General features: G+C 43.3%; 1 long non-coding RNA gene across 1 annotated transcript; it reads left to right on the forward strand.

Annotated features, from left to right (window-relative positions):
- The first annotated feature begins 3,511 nt into the window (after positions 1–3,511).
- Positions 3,512–20,113, forward strand: LOC117527047. Its single transcript, XR_004565418.1, has 3 exons — positions 3,512–3,629; positions 19,051–19,055; positions 20,103–20,113. It is a non-coding gene; the product is annotated as an uncharacterized LOC117527047 (long non-coding RNA).
- The last annotated feature ends 495 nt before the right edge of the window (positions 20,114–20,608 follow it).

Here is a 20,608-nt window from a genome sequence, read left to right on the forward strand (position 1 = left end):
CACAGTACCTCAAGATAGAAAATAGAAAGAAAGCATATTCATCATATAGCTTACTCAAGAAAAAGACATCCAGCATTAAGTAAATAATGGATGTAAATGTGATTCCATCTTATTCAGACTGTTCACCTGCACTTAACAACTCATCCATGAACATTACACACTGGTTTCTGTGTGCTCAGTGATGGGAATATAAATTCACACTGTAGCTCTGAGTCAGTAACTTAACCTTTTCTGTTCACACAGTGACGTCGGTCTTTACAAAAGGTTCAGTCTTTTTAAAACCAGACAGAGTTTACAAGACGTCAAACCAAATGAATCGTGATCAATGTGACATATTGAATCTGCTCTATACAAATGCAAATCTCTCAAGAATACAATATCGTGCTATGCTGTAGTGGGAAAATGCTGCTGATATCCACAGAGGGTTCTCTTATCAGAAAGGAGAGTTCATGCACTAAATAATTCATTCAAGTTTCACAGTGCCTGATTTGAACCTTGAGAAATCCACTTGACAAAAACGATCATATAATTTAAATTGCAGCATTGAGCTGAGTTGGATTAATCAAAATTTGGTTTTAAATTGTAAATGGGACATAAGTGTTTAACAGTGTATATGGGTTGTTAAGCCAACTCGAACATTGCAATGATTTGATCAAAGTTGTATTGCGATGGCTATTTGTTAGTCTTAAACATTGAAATGTGACAACCGACCAAAATGCATTATGAATGTAATTGAAACGCTGTAATGGCTTTGTTTTATAGTTTTAAAACACTTTCATTATGGATAGCCAACCTGATATGAATGTCGATCTATTTCAGCTGTCATAGCAGCCAGGTACCTAAAAACAAACAAAAACTAAAAATAAAACAAACAAAAAGAAAAGCTGAGGTAGAAACACACAGAAAGTGCAATGGATCCAATGTCGCAATTTAAGAGTGTGCTTGAATTAAGGAGCAATCATGTTATAAGGCATGTATTTAATTAATTTAATTTAATTTATTTTATTCATACAGCGCCAAATCACAACAAAACTGCCACAACGCACTTCACACAAGTGAGGTCTAACCTTACCAACCCCTAGAGCCAGCATACAGGTGACAGTGATAAGGAAATACTTCCGGTGAAGATATTGAGGAAGAACCTCAAGCAGACCAGACTCAAAGGGGTGACCCACTGCTTTGGCTGTTCTAACATTTACAAGGTTTTGAAAAGTTTTACAAAGCTGAAGAAACAGAAAATAGAAAATCAAACAACATACAGTAGTGTTCAGAATAATAGTAGTGCTATGTGACTAAAAAGATTAATCCAGGTTTTGAGTATATTTCTTATTGTTACATGGGAAACAAGGTACCAGTAGATTCAGTAGATTCTCACAAATCCAACAAGACCAAGCATTCACGATATGCACACTCTTAAGGCTATGAAATCGGGCTATTAGTAAAAAAAAGTAGAAAAGGGGGTGTTCACAATAATAGTAGTGTGGCATTCAGTCAGTGGGTTTATCAGTTTTGTTGAACAAACAGGTGTGAATCAGGTGTCCCCTATTTAAGGATGAAGCCAGCACCTGTTGAACATGCTTTTCTCTTTGAAAGCCTGAGGAAAATGGGACGTTCAAGACATTGTTCAGAAGAACGGATGAAAATGGAAAACAACCATCAAAATGGATAGAAGAATAACCAGAATGGCAAAGGCTCACCCATTGATCAGCTCCAGGATGATTAAAGACAGTGTGGAGTTACCTGTAAGTGCTGTGACAGTTAGAAGACGCCTGTGTGAAGCTAATTTATTTGCAAGAATCCCCCACAAAGTCCCTCTGTTAAATAAAAGACGTGCAGAAGAGGTTACAATTTGCCAAAGAACACATCAACTAGCCTAAAGAGAAATGGAGGAATATTTTATGGACTGATGAGAGTAAAATTGTTCTTTTTGGGTCCAAGGGCCGCAGACAGTTTGTGAGACAACCCCCAAACTCTGAATTCAAGCCACACTTCACAGTGAAGACAGTGAAGCATGGTGGTGCAAGCATCATGGTATGGACATATTTCTCCTACTATGGTGTTGGGCCTATATATTGCATACCAGGTATCATGGATCAGTTTGGATATGTCAAAATATTTGAAGAGGTCATGTTGCCTTATGCTGAAGAGGACATGCCCTTGAAATGGGTGTTTCAACAAGACAATGACCCCAAGCACACTAGTAAACGAGAAAAATCTTAGTTTCAAACCAACAAAATTAATGGCTCGCAGATGTGAAGAAATCATGAAAAACTGTGGTTATACAACTAAACACTAGTTTAGTGATTCACGGGATTGCTAAAAAAGCAGTTTGAACATAGTTTTGAGTTTGTAGCATCAACAGCAGATGCTACTATTATTGTGAACACCCCCCTTTCTACTTTTTTTTTTACTATTAGCTCAATTTCATAGCCTTAAGAGTGTGCATATCATGAATGCTTGGTCTTGTTGGATTTGTGAGAATCTACTGAATCTACTGGTACCTTGTTTCCCATGAAAACTACTGTAGTACAACTAATATAAGGATGATGAGAAGTCCACATAGGCAGGGGTTGTCCATGCCGTCAGTAGACCTGTCCCTGCAACATGGTCACTTTCACATGAAGACTGCAGCATGCAGCACCTGCCTCAGGTCTTCCACCTCACAGTCCTTCCTTGAGTTCGGATCTGTCCATCGTATGTACCTCGGACAGAGAGAAAAAGCAGAAAAAGTTGGCTGGAAAAACTTATCAGCAGTAAATCACCAGGAAAACAGAGACATTACTAAGGTGACTGGCAGCTGACAGCCCTACGTTTCAGTCACAGACCCAAAATTTAGATGAAGTTGAGGCCGAGACCTGTTCTGTTCTAAATTACTTTGAAAAGATAGGAAGTCTAGTACCATCTATGCTAGTATGCTAGCCATACAAGAGGGAGAATAGATGTGTCTTAAGTCTGGACTTGAAAGTCTCCACAGAATCTGACTGTTTTACTGTTGCCGTGTGTGATGTGATAAGGCTGCAGCTGTGAGGCTTCACAGAGTGATAAAATCACCGTTTCATGGAATGAAATGATGCTTTCATCAGTTTGCTATGGGTGGTGTATGAAGCGATGATGGTACTGTTCCAGCCCATGAAACGGTTGTCCTGGTCGAGCTGTACCGCTGGACGCCTGGCCGACTGTGTGGGGTGATTGTGCTGTTTCAATACATGAAACAGGTGATGTAAGCGGGATGTGAGATGATGACTGTGGCATTGTAAAGCTGTTGAAAGCTGGCCGTTGCAGCCATGCTGAGGAAAGACTGCCCACTGCATGTGGGGAAAGTGCCGCTTCAGTTCGTGAAACGGCTGCCGTTGGTCTGTGCCAATGGAAGGCTGTGTGTGGAGAAAGTGCCGGAGGTGAAGAGGTCAGCGCTTGTCGCCACAGGAGTCTGTTGAGGGCGCAGGGACGCAGCTGTCTTGAAGAGCATCGCGGAGCAGGCGTCGTATCTGTGTTGCAGTGATAACATATGTCGCTGTCCTGTAGATCGTTGCGGATCAGTCATGCATCCATGCAGCGGAGACAAAGAAGCCTGGTTCCCTGTGAAAACATTGCGGGGCAGCCTGGGCACTGCTGTGGCCGCTGTGATTGAAGTGAGCTCAGCGAGTGCCAATCTAAGCTGGGCCGCATCTACTTTTTCTGCGGCTGTGATGTGCTGATCCACTGTGTGACTGGCGATGAGCTGCTGGACCCAGTTGTGAGGCTCCGCCAGCTGTGTGATTAATGGCTGCTGTGATTGACGTGAGCTTCAGCTGTCTGCCTAACCTATAAAACTATTCACAGACTGGCACCTCCCTACTTAGTTGACCTAATCAAACCCTACGTACTGGCCCGGGCTCTGCGTTATCTGGGTACAGGACTACTTTGTGTCCCTAGGGTGAATAAAAAGTCTGTTGGGTACAGAGCCTTCTCTTATCGTGCACCTGTTTTGTGGAATGATCTCTCTGTGTCAATAAAACAGTCAAATTCTGTTGAGACTTCCAAGTCTACACTTAAGACACATCTATTCTCCCTCTCATATGGCAATCATACTGGCATAGTATGATACGATGCTTCCTATCATTTTAAAGTCATTTTATTAGCAACGGAACAGGTCTTGGCATCAACTTTATCTAAATTTTGGGTCTCTGAGTGAAGTTTAGGGCTAGTGGTCGGCGATCACCATAGTAATTTCTCTGTGTTCTTGTTGATTTATTGGTAGTGAATTATACCTTTAGAGTAGTTTTTCCAGCTGACTGATTCTGCTGTTTTTCATTCTGCTCAGGCGCTACTGATGTGTGAGGCGAGGTGGAGGAGATGTGCGGGTGTGGGATCGTGTGAGTGGCGAAGAGACCAGTGGCATCACCTCCACCTGCTGGGCGCTGGCGATTCAAAGCGTGCAGCTGAGGATGACCACTCCATTGCCGTCCGGTCCCCATTGTGGGTTTTAAGGGGTGAAGCCACGACCGAAGTGTCGGCTGTCAGTTGATGAAACAGGCTCCGCGATCACCGGCATCATGTCTGTTTGCCCTTCAAAAACGTTGAGTGGATATCGGGGGTCACCAATGAAGAGGTTCACGGCTCATGTCATGGAACACTGGTCTGGCAGTTGTGGGTCGCCAGTGTGGAGCTTTGCAGCCAAGCTCCTGGTGAACGGCAGCATGCCATTCAGCAAGACCTCGACATATGTCAGTGCTGTCGAAGACGTGCATGAGAGAAAAGTGAGTGAGCTTAGAAGTAAATAGCCTTCTTTATTCATCAGATATACAGCATTTATACAAGTTGGTGAACAATGAAGCAGGACTGCTTTGTTTACGTGAACAAAAGAAGGACAGTGAGACTCGGCCATCAGGCTTTGATCTGTGCCATTGATCATTTGTATATGATCGAGAACAGGTGGTCGCTGCCACCTGTGGTTTGTGGGTGACATGAAAGAAACCTTTAATGTCTGGATCTGGATCAAATACGCCTTGCATCTCAGTGTGTCAACACCCAGTTGGACATGAAAAGGCATTAAAATACATAAAGCAGGAGTTCTGTCAGCAGACATTAATTTGGACTGGATATGTTGTAGGCAGAAACCACAGTGAAACCACATATGACTTTGTGCTTGGTTACTGAAAAGTGCTTATGGTGAATTTGTGTGTTAAATGGTGTAGTTTGGCTGCTACAGGCATTTATTTATTTATTTATTTATCTGTCTGTTAGCAGGATTAGTCAAAACTACTCCACGGATTTTGATGAAATTATCACAATAGATAATTATTAGGCCATGGAAGACTCCATTATATTTTGGAGGAGATCCAGATCCACATTCTGGATCTAAATTTCACTTTATATAGGCTTTGAAGGATTATATCAAAACTACTTCACGGATTCTCACTAAATTTGCACTCCGGATAGATATTAGGGTTGGACGACTCCACTGAATTTTGGAGGTGATCCGGAGCCAGATTGGCGGATGTCAGAAATCTTGGATTGCTCTTGTTGATGATGGGACTGCTAATGGAAGTAGCACAAAGGATTCAAGTGTACAGCACCATACCATCTGCTCAGATTCAAACTGATAGGGGAAAATTCACCATATGGATACTGAACCAAAATATACTGCCAAGGAAACCCAAGAACTTCTCAAGGCAAAGAAATTAAATATTCTTCAGTGGCCATTCACCAGACCTCAACCCAATAGAGCATGCATTTCCACTAGTGAAGACAAAAGTGAAGGCAGAAAGACCCACAAACGAGAAGCTTTGAAAGATGTTGCAGTAAAGGTGTGGCGAAGCGTCTCAAGGACATACACTTGAATGTTACAAAGATTGTCTGTTGACTTCAATTTACTGATAATGCAACATTTCCTACTAATGGTAAGTCTTTGAGCCATCCATTTTCTATACCTGCTTACTCCAAATAAGGAGTAAATAAGGATAAGGATTTTCTATACCCGCTTACTCCACAATAAGGAGTAAATAAGGATAAGGATTTTCTATACCCGCTTAGATTCTCTTCCGCTCTTGTCTGCTGACAATTTCCTGTTTCACTGTGACTGAGAAGTCGGCACTTCCTGTTTGAGTGTGAGCTTGCCACTGAGTTCTTGCAAGATTCCTTGGGATTTTTATTTTATTGGGATTTTTATTTTATTTTTTAGCACTGTTGCCGTGCGTTACCTGTGCTGCTCCACAGCGTGTCTGGTGGATTTTTATTTTATTTTATTTTTTAGCACCGTTGCCGTGCGTTACCTGTGCTGCTCCATGGCCTGTCTGGTGGATTTTTATTTTATTTTTTAGCACCGTTGCCGTGTGTTACCTGTGCTGCTCCATGGCCTGTCTGGTGGATTTTTATTTTATTTTTTAGCACCGTTGCCGTGCGTTACCTGTGCTGCTCCATGGCCTGTCTGGTGGATTTTTATTTTATTTTTTAGCACTGTTGCCGTGCGTTACCTGTGCTGCTCCACAGCCTGTCTGGTGGATTTTTATTTTATTTTATTTTTTAGCACTGTTGCCGTGCGTTACCTGTGCTGCTTCATAGCCTGTCTGGTGCCTTAACTAAAGCACTCCTTCTGCTGAATCACCTCTAAATTATTTACACATTATTCACTTTGCGTGTTTTTAGGAATCCGCTAGGTTAGCGTAGCTACTAGCTCTTAGCCGATTTAGCATGGCGGCTTCTCCTGTCTCTCCCGCACTTTTCTGCTCTGGGTGTGAAATGTTTAGTTATTCCTCGGCCTCCTTTAGCAGTAACGGTACTTGTAATAAGTGTAGCTTATTCGTAGCTTTGGAGGCCAGGCTGGGCGAATTGGAGACTCGGCTCCGCACCGTGGAAAATTCTACAGCTAGCCAGGCCCCTGTAGTTGGTGCGGACCAAGGTAGCTTAGCCGACGTTAGTTCCCCCCTGGCAGATCCCGAGCAGTCGGGAAAGCAGGCTGACTGGGTGACTGTGAGGAGGAAGCGTAGCCCTAAACAGAAGCCCCGTGTACACCGTCAACCCGCTCACATCTCTAACCGTTTTTCCCCACTCGACGATACACCCGCCGAGGATCAAACTCTGGTTATTGGCGACTCTGTTTTGAGAAATGTGAAGTTAGCGACACCAGCAACCATAGTCAATTGTCTTCCGGGGGCCAGAGCAGGCGACATTGAAGGAAATTTGAAACTGCTGGCTAAGGCTAAGCGTAAATTTGGTAAGATTGTAATTCACGTCGGCAGTAATGACACTCGGTTACGCCAATCGGAGGTCACTAAAATTAACATTAAATCGGTGTGTAACTTTGCAAAAACAATGTCGGACTCTGTAGTTTTCTCTGGGCCCCTCCCCAATCGGACCAGGACTGACATGTTTAGCCGCATGTTCTCCTTGAATTGCTGGCTGTCTGAGTGGTGTCCAAAAAATGAGGTGGGCTTCATAGATAATTGGCAAAGCTTCTGGGGAAAACCTGGTCTTGTTAGGAGAGACGGCATCCATCCCACTTTGGATGGAGCAGCTCTCATTTCTAGAAATCTGGCCAATTTTCTTAAATCCTCCAAACTGTGACTATCCAGGGTTGGGACCAGGAAGCAGAGTTGTAGTCTTACACACCTCTCTGCAGCTTCTCTCCCCCTGACATCCCCTCATTACCCCATCCCCGTAGAGACGGTGCCTGCTCCCAGACCACCAATAACCAGCAAAAATCTATTTAAGCATAAAAATTCAAAAAGAAAAAATAATATAGCACCTTCAACTGCACCACAGACTAAAACTGTTAAATGTGGTCTATTAAACATTAGGTCTCTCTCTTCTAAGTCCCTGTTGGTAAATGATATAATAATTGATCAACATATTGATTTATTCTGCCTAACAGAAACCTGGTTACAGCAGGATGAATATGTTAGTTTAAATGAGTCAACACCCCCGAGTCACACTAACTGTCAGAATGCTCGTAGCACGGGCCGGGGCGGAGGATTAGCAGCAATCTTCCATTCCAGCTTATTAATTAATCAAAAACTCAGACAGAGCTTTAATTAATTTGAAAGCTTGTCTCTTAGTCTTGTCCATCCTAATTGGAAGTCCCAAAAACCAGTTTTATTTGTTATTATCTATCGTCCACCTGGTCGTTACTGTGAGTTTCTCTGTGAATTTTCAGACCTTTTGTCTGACTTAGTGCTTAGCTCAGATAAGATAATTATAGTGGGCGATTTTAACATCCACACAGATGCTGAGAATGACAGCCTCAACACTGCATTTAATCTATTATTAGACTCTATTGGCTTTGCTCAAAAAGTAAATGAGTCCACCCACCACTTTAATCATATCTTAGATCTTGTTCTGACTTATGGTATGGAAATAGAAGACTTAACAGTATTCCCTGAAAACTCCCTTCTGTCTGATCATTTCTTAATAACATTTACATTTACTCTGATGGACTACCCAGCAGTGGGGAATAAGTTTCATTACACTAGAAGTCTTTCAGAAAGTGCTGTAACTAGGTTTAAGGATATGATTCCTTCTTTATGTTCTCTAATGCCATATACCAACACAGTGCAGAGTAGCTACCTAAACTCTGTAAGGGAGATAGAGTATCTCGTCAATAGTTTTACATCCTCATTGAAGACAACTTTGGATGCTGTAGCTCCTCTGAAAAAGAGAGCTTTAAATCAGAAGTGTCTGACTCCATGGTATAACTCACAAACTCGTAGCTTAAAGCAGATAACCCGTAAGTTGGAGAGGAAATGGCGTCTCACTAATTTAGAAGATCTTCACTTATCCTGGAAAAAGAGTCTGTTGCTCTATAAAAAAAAGCCCTCCGTAAAGCTAGGACATCTTTCTACTCATCACTAATTGAAGAAAATAAGAACAACCCCAGGTTTCTTTTCAGCACTGTAGCCAGGCTGACAAAGAGTCAGAGCTCTATTGAGCTGAATATTCCATTAACTTTAACTAGTAATGACTTCATGACTTTCTTTGCTAACAAAATTTTAACTATTAGAGAAAAAATTACTCATAACCATCCCAAAGACGTATCGTTATCTTTGGCTGCTTTCAGTGATGCCGGTATTTGGTTAGACTCTTTCTCTCCGATTGTTCTGTCTGAGTTATTTTCATTAGTTACTTCATCCAAACCATCAACATGTTTATTAGACCCCATTCCTACCAGGCTGCTCAAGGAAGCCCTACCATTATTTAATGCTTCGATCTTAAATATGATCAATCTATCTTTGTTAGTTGGCTATGTACCACAGGCTTTTAAGGTGGCAGTAATTAAACCATTACGTAAAAAGCCATCACTTGACCCAGCTATCTTAGCTAATTATAGGCCAATCTCCAACCTTCCTTTTCTCTCAAAAATTCTTGAAAGGGTAGTTGTAAAACAGCTAACTGATCATCTGCAGAGGAATGGTCTATTTGAAGAGTTTCAGACAGGTTTTAGAATTCATCATAGTACAGAAACAGCATTAGTGAAGGTTACAAATGATCTTCTTATGGCCTCGGACAGTGGACTCATCTCTGTGCTTGTTCTGTTAGACCTCAGTGCTGCTTTTGATACTGTTGACCATAAAATTTTATTACAGAGATTAGAGCATGCCATAGGTATTAAAGGCACTGCGCTGCGGTGGTTTGAATCATATTTGTCTAATAGATTACAATTTGTTCATGTAAATGGGGAATCTTCTTCACAGACTAAAGTTAATTATGGAGTTCCACAAGGTTCTGTGCTAGGACCAATTTTATTCACTTTATACATGCTTCCCTTAGGCAGTATTATTAGACGGTATTGCTTAAATTTTCATTGTTACACAGATGATACCCAGCTTTATCTATCCATGAAGCCAGAGGACACACACCAATTAGCTAAACTGCAGGATTGTCTTACAGACATAAAGACATGGATGACCTCTAATATCCTGCTTTTAAACTCAGATAAATCTGAAGTTATTGTACTTGGCCCCACAAATCTTAGAAATATGGTGTCTAACCAGATCCTTACTCTGGATGGCATTACCCTGACCTCTAGTGGTACTGTGAGAAATCTTGGAGTCATTTTTGATCAGGATATGTCATTCAAAGCGCATATTAAACAAATATGTAGGACTGCTTTTTTGCATTTACGCAATATCTCTAAAATCAGAAAGGTCTTGTCTCAGAGTGATGCTGAAAAACTAATTCATGCATTTATTTCCTCTAGGCTGGACTATTGTAATTCATTATTATCAGGTTGTCCTAAAAGTTCCCTAAAAAGCCTTCAGTTAATTCAAAATGCTGCAGCTAGAGTACTGACGGGGACTAGAAGGAGAGAGCATATCTCACCCATATTGGCCTCTCTTCATTGGCTTCCTGTTAATTCTAGAATAGAATTTAAAATTCTTCTTCTTACTTATAAGGTTTTGAATAATCAGGTCCCATCTTATCTTAGGGACCTCGTAGTACCATATCACCCCAATAGAGCGCTTCGCTCTCAGACTGCAGGCTTACTTGTAGTTCCTAGGGTTTGTAAGAGTAGAATGGGAGGCAGAGCCTTCAGCTTTCAGGCTCCTCTCCTGTGGAACCAGCTCCCAATTCAGATCAGGGAGACAGACACCCTCTCTACTTTTAAGATTAGGCTTAAAACTTTCCTTTTTGCTAAAGCTTATTGTTAGGGCTGGATCAGGTGACCCTGAACCATCCCTTAGTTATGCTGCTATAGACGTAGACTGCTGGGGGGTTCCCATGATGCACTGTTTCTTTCTCTTTTTGCTCTGTATGCACCACTCTGCATTTAATCATTAGTGATCGATCTCTGCTCCCCTCCACAGCATGTCTTTTTCCTGGCTCTCTCCCTCAGCCCCAACCAGTCCCAGCAGAAGACTGCCCCTCCCTGAGCCTGGTTCTGCTGGAGGTTTCTTCCTGTTAAAAGGGAGTTTTTCCTTCCCACTGTAGCCAAGTGCTTGCTCACAGGGGGTCGTTTTGACCGTTGGGGTTTTACATAATTATTGTATGGCCTTGCCTTACAATATAAAGCGCCTTGGGGCAACTGTTTGTTGTGATTTGGCGCTATATAAAAAAAATTGATTGATTGATTGATTGATTACTCCACAATAAGGAGTAAATAAGGATAAGGATTTTCTATACCCGCTTACCCCACAATAAGGAGTAAATAAGGATAAGGATTTTCTATACCCGCTTACTCCAAATAAGGAGTAAATAAGGATAAGGATTTTCTATACCCGCTTACCCCACAATAAGGAGTAAATAAGGATAAGGATTTTCTATACCCGCTTACTCCAAATAAGGGTCATGGCGGGTGCTGGAGCACATCCAGCAGTTGCAGGATGTGAGGTGGAGTACACCTTGGACAGGATGCCAGTCTGTCGCAGTGCCACAGTATAGACAGGCAAACACATTCACACCTGCACACACACCTACTACAGACAACTTAAAGCTTACGCTTCACCTAAACTGCATGTCTTTGGGTGTGGGAGGAAGCCAGATCACCAGGAGGGAACCTACACAAACTTGGATAGATCATGCAAACTCCACACAGGGTGGGAATCTATCCCATGACCTTCTTGCTGAGAGACAACAGTGCTAACCACTAAGCCATGGTGCTGCCCTTATCTCTGCAGTGACATTTGCATTTCTGGATCCTAGGTCTTTGAAGTTAAGGAACTCCTCTGAAGAGCTTATGGAGTCATGAATCAAAAGTGTTCGGTGATGCTGTTATCTTTACTGGAAAACAAAGATCCACTCAGCCGTTAAATACTGCAAAAACAATTATATAACAGCTGATTGGATCCTTGTCATTTGATTCGTGCTTTGTATGTCATGTGACATGGATTATTCATCCCATTTGTGTTGCATTGCATTTAGAGTGCAATTTGGTTTCATTTACAGTGCAAATTTGGATTCATACATTTGGTATCATTGGACTCTTCACATACACATGCACACACATCTACACACACACCTACATGCACATACACATGCATGTGTGCGCACATACATGCGTGAACACATGCACATGCACACACATACACATGCACACAACACGCACACACACACACACACAAAACAAATCCACTGCTCTGTAAGCTATCTGACGTGATTTTTTTTTCACTGCAATGAGGAAATACACAGTCTTTTGTTTTTTTTTGGAGTACACACATGCACAAGCGCCTTCCTGCTTTTGTGAACACGCACACGATCACCCAAGCTGGGCAGTGCTTAGCTTTAAAACAAACATGGCGGAGTTTGTTTTGCTGACAGATGACGATTTGATGCACGGCATGGCGGACTTCATTGTCAGAATTATTTTTGGACTCCTGTTTAAAATTTGTGTTGGATTGTTGATGTCAAAGCTGCAGTGACACACCCAAGCTGGATTAATTTCTGACATTATTTTTATTTATTTATTTATTTATTTTTGCGGCACTGAGGAGGTACCAAAATGTAAGTTCCTTTTCTATTGTTTGTAAATCAATATAATCTAAAATGACAATGATGTTATGTGTCGGACGCAGCTCGGAGAACCGACCAGCGTTTGAAGGACCCAGTATGAAATAAGCAGAGCACGGTACAAAGGCTAACTGAATTTAATACATAACAGTGATACAAAAATAACAGAAAGTGCAGTCTGGCGTGGTGCGCTCCCAGCAGCGCTAACAGTCCGGAGCCAGAAGCTGTTCGGACCCAAGGACCCCGCCGACACCCCCCAGGTGGCCGCAACAAACCGAGTCTGTGAAAGAAGGAACCATTTATGTGAGTCCACACTCTACACACAGAGAGAACACTTAAAGGTGTACAAACAGCAAACACTTCCTGGCTTGATTACTATCACTTCCCAACCTGCAGGCATGGAACATCCAGTTCACAAAACTCCACTGCAGTGGAAACCGATACATGACTAACATACAGCTCAATATAATAAAGGTGTGAGGGACACCACATTTACTGACTGTATAAATGTTAGTCACAAAATCTAACGTACCTCAGGAAGTGTGCTGACGAGCGTGAGACCTCACCCCCTCCTCTTTCACAGACCGTGCATCAAACCCTGGACGTTCTCTGCGTCCACTGATGATGAGATGGCTCCCGAGACGACGATCTCACCCGTCTGGTCACAAGGTCGAGTCTCTGGCAAATACACACTGTATACTCCAGTCTTAAATGCCACCATGTTCCAATCCATATAGATGCACCTCAGCTGTGAGTCCTGACGAGCCGCAGGTGATCAGGGTGAGGTCCTGATAACCTCAGCAACACAGCCACTCAGTCCCAAATGCAAGCCACCTGGAAGGAAAAACAAAAGACAGAAACAAAAAGGCAGCCAGGCCCCCCAGCCATACAACAAATGATCTATTTTAGCCATTATATAAAACAAATAATGAATGTTTTAACATTCTTTCAATGGAACAAATATTTTATTCGGTGAAAACTGGAACCAACCATTCAACTCTTCTTCACCTCATTGAATGGAATAAAATATTCATACCATTGAACTCATAAACATTCATTATTTGTATACTATTGCACGGTCAATGAAACACAACGGCAAATGGCATGAATAATCCATGTCAGATGACATAACAGCTACCAATCAAATGACAAAGATCCACTCAGCCATTACATAAACATGCATATGTAGCCATATACAAATTATGTTAGCTAACTTGGTTCCTAAAAACCTGTTAGTGTGTGAACACAGCATATCATTTGGCATGCAGTCTAATTTATAATGGGATAGGACTCATTGTCGTATGCAGGAGTTGTAGTGCCATTCTTGCAGCTTCATTAAATATGCACAGTGTTTAAAAGGAATGGATTTTTTTCATCGTGGAGGACTAGGTGATGATGAAGTCTGCAGTAAAAAACAAAATTGCCACCTGACCCCTATTACTGAGAAGGCAGCTGATAGAAGGCAGCATCATAGCTACTCCATCTGACCACAGAAACGAAATATGATTTTCAGAGTGTGGAGCTTTGAGAGGTGGTGAGAATACCATTCAGCCACCAACCCTCAAAAAAGAGAATTATCTAGAGACTGGAGGAACACCTACTGTCCTGGATGCAGGTTAACGTCATGACCAGGATAAAAAAAAACACATCTCAATCCAAAGCATTGCACAGTCCATACTAAAAATAATTCCATTATCCTGCCTGGTGTCATTCACCTGGCAATCACCATGCAGAGGCAACATACTCATGACTTTATCACAATTTTCACCTGTGCCACTTGCAAATATATGACATTGTAAAAACTCAAAATGTTTTTTCAGTGCACTTTCAAGACTGTATTTTTAATGCACTGATTCTCTGGGGAAAAACTCAGATTTGGTCCCCACTCTGTACATCACTCATAGGTTTGCTATGATATCAAGCACCAATTTGGCAACACTGCAAATTATTAGGATATCCCAGACGGGAGCCTGATCAGTTGAATCAAATGATTTGTGTAAATCAACATAAACTACAAAAAAAAAAAAAAAAAAAAAAAAAAGCCTTGCCAATATTTACTTGTGTTCAGTGTGGTACTTGCAGAGGTAGGATGAAGTCTGTCATGGGTCAGGTTTGCTCCAGTTCTGTTTTTCTATTGTGTTATAGTCATTTCAAAGTATTTTTGGTATTTCTTGTCTTGCACATTATTTTGTGGAGTGCTTTTATTTTGACAAGTCTCCTCTGATAGTTTGACTTCAGGATTGTTAGCCTCTGCATTGTCTGTCTGGGCACTTCCGAGTATAATTGCTCCTCGTTCTTTAAAAACACTGTGTGGATATCTCCTCGTCGCCAGATTTGCCTACTGATTTTTTTTGTTTGTTTTTTTTTTTTTTGCTGTGGTTACAGTGTTGCTGATCTCACTTTACTGATGCTACCTGCATTTGGTATTCCAGCCTTTCACCAGCCCACAGAGAACATAATGAATAGGCTGAGTCTCAGGAGGCCACTGTGCTCATTGAGACCTTCAAGGCAATTCCTTTGACTTCATGCTTGGTTTGTGCTCTGACATGCACTGTCAACTGTGAGACCTTACATGTAGACAGGTGTGTGCCTTTCCAAGTCATGTCCAATTAACTGAATTACCCCAGGTGGACTCCAATTAAGCTGTAGAAACATCTCAAGGATGATCAGTGGAAACAGGAGCTCAATTTTGAGTTTCATGGGAAAGGTGGTAAATTTGTGAAAATCTAAAAAAAAAAAACAAACAAACAAAAAAAACTTTTTCACGTTGTTATTACAATGTAATTTTGTGTTGATTTTTTTTTTGGGGGGGGGGGGGGGGGGGGGGGGGGGGGAAATTTCATCCATTTTGGAACAGGCTGTAACATAACAAAATGTGACAAAAGTGAAACACTGTGAATACGGTCCGGATGCACTGTATGCTCATTGATAGGGTGGCATATGACATATTGGGGTAACCAGAACAAAAGTAGGGTTATCCACCCACTGAGTGATTCAAACTTTCAGATAGTCATACCTCAGACAGCTCAATCACTATAGCTTTCCCAAGTTCCCTTGGCAGCTTTGAAAGAGAGCCCTTCTTGCTAAGACAAAGGAAGTTTCACGTGCCCACTGGCCTGAACTCCATCACGTTTGGACCCGGATGTTGCCATGCAGTGCATGACCCCTCAGCACCTCACCTGTCACCACCCTCCAAAAACAACATTGTTCATGTTCTCCTGTGGTTTTGTCCATTTCAGGGATGAGGCTTTCCCTCACCACTCTCATGCTCTGTGCCACTCTCCAGGGGTAAGTAGCACCAGAGTTGCATCCATGGAGTGCAGAAAGAAAAGTTCTCTATTTTCATTGCTGAGCTGTGTGGATTGTTTTGTGGCAGCATAAGTGCCAATCCTAAACTGGGTTTGAGCACTGTGGTCTGAAACCATGTGGATAGAATACAGCTCGCATGGGGTTCATGATGTCATAGTTGTTGTGTGGGCCGCCAGAAGAGGAGGTACTGCTGGCCCACCACCAGTGGGCGCCCTGCCTGAAGTGCGGGCTTCAGGCACGAGAGGGCGCTGCCGCCACGGACACAGCCGGGGGTGACAGCTGTCACTCATTATCTCTTGACAGCTGTCACCCATCTACTCAACATCATCTCACTCCATAAAGACCAGACGTCAATCTCCACCTCGTTGCCGAGATATCGTACTTCGTTGGAGGTAATATCCTCACCCATTTGTGTTTGCAACATATCTGTATATTGTGAGTGTTTGCAGGAGTACTGGTCCCTTTTTCTGTGAGGGCTGAGTGAGTGCAGGGCGGCACTCATTTCCCCTGAGGAATCACTGCGGTACTCTGCACATATTGAGTGAGAGGTGGAGGTGGCATTCCCACCGTTGTTGGGGTGTACACCACACCCACACTTGACTGTCTTTGTTCTCGCAGCAGTACCAGATCCGACAGTCGGGGACGGTGATCACCTGGGAATTCGGGACTTGGCGGCTCCAGTATTCACGAGGTTCGGGTGGCGGCGAAATCGTGTGGTTCCAGCTCTTCTCAGGACAGACCGTCTTCTATCCTCGAGCCTGCCCACACGTCACCTTTGTGGATTGAATGTAATCATATTCTGAGATTGTCTGTATGTTCGGTTGTGCACCTTCACAACATTAAATTCTTAATTTTTGGCTCATCTATTGACCGTTCATTTGCGCCCCCGCCATTTGCGCCTTTCACAACAATAGTTTTCACTCGACTTGCATCAGCACAACTACACCATCAAGGACATCAAACTCTGCAGCACTTCTCATGGAGAGAATCTGCCAGGTGCACTGATGTAGACAAATTGAGCACTACAGATACAATGTTGACCTGAGAGTGCTGATGGAGAAGTATAGAGAAGGCCAGAAGGAGTTGCATTGTGTGTTTGTGGATTTAAAGAAAGGGTATGATAGAGTGCCAAGATATGATTCTGGTAGATATGAAGGTAAATTAGATATTGAATATTGACAAACATAGACTGACAGACTGCAGCTACCACCACAGGTACCTGCATGCACAATGCTTCATGCACGTGATGGGAGAAAATGGCTGTGACTGTGGACAATCTGAAAAGGTATGGAAGTCTTGGTTAAAGTTAGTCCTCTTGATGGCAAAGTTGATGTGACATTGCCCTTGTGGCTCTTGGGGTCAGGCCCAAATCACTGCAGTTGTATCATTATGAGTCACATGGCCATTGCAGGGGCTCAGGAGATGATCCACGTTCGGGGTTGAACACTGTGTATACACCTGGCATGTCTTGTTTAATTGACTCATTGCTTCTTTTACTCCTGGGTTGTTACAGCCAGGGGTGGTAGTGGGGACAAGCTCCCACTACCTAAAAAAGTGCTCCCATATCCTTCTGACTACCAGGAAGGTAGTCAGGTGGATATACCTGTTAGTCAGAAGGATATGGCATGTGTCTCAAATAGCCTCTGGCAACTAAGTCCAGCTCCTGGCCTGCTCGTGTGGCTTAGCTTCTAAGCCTGGCAGAACTGTGCTACTGACAGGTGAAGGGGTGAACTCGGGTCTCTGGTGCCTCAAAACCAGTTGCTTCATTTAGATGGAACTCGTCAGCCTAGGAAGGCAGTTCATCTAGGAGAAGGAAACTCTGATCTCAAACCTCCGCTGCTGTATCCAATCTTGGACAAGGCTTCCAGGAGTAAACCTCAAGGAGTAATTCAGAGTCAGAGTCCCCTAAGGTCGTCTGTTTGCTGAACTTAAGCATTTTCTCAGCACCTCCTACGATGCTGCCACTGCCCAAACTGCATTGGCTTCTACCTTTTCCTTTGGACCACCAGTGACAGCGTGGAGAGGGGGGTATCTGATGCATGGGCAACAGCGGATCTTCCATATTAGCCTGCCTAGGCTTTGTAGCTCCACTGGAGAGGACACTCCAGCATCATCGCAAGATGCCAAAACAACACAAGAAGTGGCCAGTTTAAAGTTTATAAGCTCATCTGCTTTGTGACGGAACGAGTGCCATTTGTCACCTCTGATGGTGGGGAGGGATCATCGCATCTCATTACACAGCTACCACCCGCGTCAAGCTGTGCAGCTTCCCAGCCAGTAAGTGCTGTATCGCCATGCCTGTTTGCTCCACTGGGTGCATTGAAGCTTACAGTAAACCACAAAAGGCAGGCCACAAATTCTGCACCAGACAACAAGAACAAAAGAAGAAAAAGACTCCAGATCTTCGTTTTGCAGCCCTGGCCTCTCTGCTAACCTGCATCAAATTGACAATGCTCGCAAACACTGCCGTCATGGACAGGGAACTCTCATGACTAAAGGGGATATTGCCTGCCTCCAGGAAACTCGGCTGGCAGACAGTGGTACATAAGGAAACAAGTTACACCTTTTGACAGGGGAAGTCCTTGGACAAATCCCATCAGCACAGTACCAGTTTTGCTTGTGAAGAACACTCTGGTCACGTGCCACTGAGCCACTGTCTACTGGCAGTGAAAGAATCCTTGCCGTCCGGCTTTCAACATCTTCAGGCCCAGCCACCATCATTAGTGCATATGCTCCAACCTTCTACTCCAACCAAGAAGAAAAAAGACCAGTTCTATGAGTCCCTAGACGAAATGATATCTGGGTTTCCCAGCACAGAAGGCCTCTACCTCCAACCCCAATTCTAATGAAGTTGGAAAGTTGGGTAAAATGTAAATAAACACAGAGTACAATGATCTGCAAATCCTCTTCAACCTGTATTCAACTCAATACACCACAAAGACAAGATATTTAATGTTCAAACTGATAAACTTTATGGTTTTGTGCAAATATTTGCTAATTTTGAAATGGATGCCTGCAACACGTTTCAAAAAAGCTGGGACAGTGGTATGTTTACCACTGTGTTACATCACTTTTCCTTTCTAACAACACTCAATAAGCATTTTGGAACTGAGGACACTCATGCTTGGGTATAAAAGGAGCATCCCCAAAAGTCTCAGCCAATTCACAAGCAAAGATGTGAACAACTGCATGAAAAATAGTCCAACAGTTTAAGAACAATGTTTCTCAATGTTCAATTGCAAGGAATTTAGGGATTCCTTCATCTACAGTCTATAATATAATCAGAAAATTCAGAGAATCTGGAAAACTTTGTACTGTAAGCAGGCAACGTCAAAAACCAACATCGAATGCCAGTGACCTCCTGATCCCTCAGGTGGCACTGCATTTAAAAACCGACATCATTGTGTAAAGGATCTTACCGCATGGGCTCAGGAACACTTCAGAAAACTACTGTCAGGTAACACTGGGAGGAAATGGAGCCTGTGACTGAGGCCAAGAGGAGAGCCCTCCTGGCCTACAAGGCAGCACCCAGTCCCAGCACATTATAAGCCCTCTAAGCTATCAAGAGAAAAGCTCAACAAACCGCCCACCACTGCACCAACTCATACTGGTTGAACATCTGCAGCAGTATACAGACAGCTGCTGACACTGGGGGATGCAAGATGCATGTATGAGGGCATCAAGAAGGCAACAGGCCCATCCACTTCCAAGTCTCCCCACTCAAATCAAAGACTGTCAAAGTCATCACAGACCAGGGGAAGCAGCTGCAGTGCTGGGTTGAGTACTATCTAGAGCTGTACGCAACCAGGTCATTGTCACAGTCACAACCCTTGAGGACATACCAGATCTGCCGGTCATGGAAGAGCTAGACATGCCCCCGACCATAGAAGAGCTTGGAAAATCCATTGACTGCCTTGCCAGTGGGAAGGCCCCACGGAGTGACGGCATCCCATCAGAAGTCTTAAAGAGTGGGAATCCTATGCTGCTAAAACTCCTGCACTTCTTTTCTGTCTCTGCTGGGAATAGGGACACATTCCCCAGGACATGTGCGATACGAACATTGTCACCTTGTATAAGAAAGAACAAAGGAGACCAAAGTGCTTGCAATAATTATTGAGGCATCTGCCTTCTCAACACTGTTGGGAAGGTTTTTGACGTGTTGTCTTAGCACGTCTACAGACCTTGGCCTCCTGTGTTTACCCAGAGTCCCAGTGTGGCATTCGAGGTGAGAGGACTACCGTGGACATGATCTTTTCAATACGCTAGCTGCAGGAGAAGTGTCAAGAGCAGCAAATGCCACTCTACATCACCTTCGTCGACCTGACCAAGGCTTTCAACATGGTCAGTCGAGCGGACTCTTCAAGCTCCTGCAGAAGATCGGCTGTCCCTCAAAACTCCTCCCAGTAGTCTCTTCATTCCATGAGAGCCTCACTGAAATGACAAAACTGCACATCTACCAGACCTGCGTGCTCAGTACACTCCTCTACGGTAGCAAGCCATGAACCAGCTACGCCAGACATGAGATAAAGCTCAACAGCTACCAACTGAGGTGCCTTCAACGAATTCTGCACATCGGATGGCAGGAAAAGGTGCCCAACACAGGTCTTGGACCCCCCCAACATGAGCAACATGTTCACCATTCATGGTGAACGGTGCCTTCGTTGGCTTGGCCACTTCAGGAGAATGGATCCGGGCCGCAATCATAAAGATCTACTGTACGGTGAGCTGGTAGAAGGCACTCTTTGGCTGGTCTTCCACACCTGCACTTGACAGGCATGTTTCTTAGGAGACAACTGCAAGACTCACTTTCACAGCTCAGTTTGCAAAATGACTTTAATGAGACAGGAAGCAATGGTCGGTACACGGGGAGGCAGTCCAAAGA

The sequence above is a fragment of the Thalassophryne amazonica genome, chromosome 15 (assembly GCF_902500255.1).
Source record: "Thalassophryne amazonica chromosome 15, fThaAma1.1, whole genome shotgun sequence".
Taxonomy (NCBI): domain Eukaryota; kingdom Metazoa; phylum Chordata; class Actinopteri; order Batrachoidiformes; family Batrachoididae; genus Thalassophryne; species Thalassophryne amazonica.